This window comes from Austrofundulus limnaeus, unplaced genomic scaffold, assembly GCF_001266775.1.
Source record: "Austrofundulus limnaeus strain Quisiro unplaced genomic scaffold, Austrofundulus_limnaeus-1.0 Scaffold69, whole genome shotgun sequence".
Classification (NCBI taxonomy): Eukaryota; Metazoa; Chordata; class Actinopteri; order Cyprinodontiformes; family Rivulidae; genus Austrofundulus; species Austrofundulus limnaeus.
This window is the reverse complement of record NW_013952471.1, coordinates 396697-398294: the sequence shown is the minus strand read 5'-3', so window position 1 is coordinate 398294 and position 1598 is coordinate 396697. Positions and strand designations below refer to the sequence as shown.

The 1598-nt window shown below is 38.2% G+C and overlaps 1 protein-coding gene across 2 annotated transcripts in view; it reads right to left on the bottom strand.

Annotated features, from left to right (window-relative positions):
• Window positions 1–1598, bottom strand: part of LOC106518975 (RNA polymerase II elongation factor ELL2) — a 33498-nt gene that overhangs the window by 12762 nt on the left and 19138 nt on the right. The gene's annotated exons all lie outside the window — the stretch shown is intronic.

Below are 1598 nucleotides of genomic sequence, written 5' to 3'. Positions count from 1 at the left end.
TAATTATACTTATCTCCTCTTGTGTGCACGAGCAGCTGGATATGAACAGGTGGAATTTACGCAGCTCATTTGTTGAATCTGACGTGACATGTTCGTACGAACCCTTTGTACGAACAAAAGTAAGAGAAATTTAGGATAAGAATACGAACATGTTCTTGCATGAGGCCCAATAATTTATCTTACTTTTGTTTGAATGAAGGGTTCGTACGAACATGCCACATCAGATTCAGCAACTCTTCTATCTTCAGGAAAAGTGTGTAAATGAGCTGCGTGAACTGATGAATGCGTATCAGCTGCTTGAGCATGAGGAGAGGAGATTAGCATAATCTACCACCCTAAAAACACCATATAAGGCTACGTTTCCTGCCCGACATACCAGAAGTGTCCATTCATAAATGACATCGCGAAGTAAAAAAGAACTTTACGAGTTCGGAGACTGAAGTCCTGCTGTCAGAGATCCAGAAAAAAAAAAGTCATTTTTAGCAGCGTCAGACCTGCTAAAGCTGAAGAATGAAATGACGACTGCTGTAAATGTCGTGTCTCCTGTGGGTCAGACACAGAAATAAAAATCTAAATCATATAAATATTTTTAATTTAAGTGTAAACACCTGTGTTTCATAGTTTTCATTTATTCAGAAGAAGAGCAGTCGCGCACCGCTAGCCAATTTAACTTAATCTAACCAATTCATGTTCAATTTAAGTTATTAATGAGAAAAACCCGTCTGGATAACAGCAGACTGACTGCTCGTAAAATACATGACAGGTCTGGACCACTCGTGAATTTTGTTCGTATCTGAAAAAAAATCTTACGCACAACTTAAGAACAAATCTGTTCGTACGAACAGTTCTTGCACGAGGCCTGATGATCTCAACCACAGCGGCAAATCCACAGAATAGCTGAATGAATAAATAAATAAATAAATAAATAAATAAATAAATAAATAAAAGTGCTAAAATGGTACCGTCAAAGTCCAGACCTCAGACGGGTTATAAGGTTGTGACAAACCTTAAAGGCTCTTTCACAAAACTCCTCAATCCAGGACTTCAGACACCTTCTGACCACCTCTGTGAGACTATGAATGGATCGAGACAGCAAGTGGGGTATAACCAGTCCACCCCGTGCACCTTTGTGCCTTAAAGCAAGGCAGGTGTGTAAATCACCAGATTTATCATGATACAATATTACATTGTTGTTGTTTTTTTTTGGATCATGATACAATATTTCTCAATATCACAAAGTCTGTCATGATATGATTTTGATTCATTTCAATTCACAAGTCTGTGATTGATATGATGCAATGTCATATGCCCATCTAACATGATTTTACTAGATGGACATGTGATTGTTTTACATTTTGCCTTGAGGCAATTGAATTAATAACCATTTAATCGATATATCAGAGTGGATTGATGTATCAGTAGGTAGGTAGTACTAACAATAGTAACAGAGGCGAAACGGACAACGTGTGAAAAAGTAAAGCAATGCTAAGTTCACTCCCTCCTCCTTACGCTAGACTGTAAAATGTGCTGCAAACATTAATTCAGATGGCGCACACACACACACACACACACACACACACACACACACACACACACAC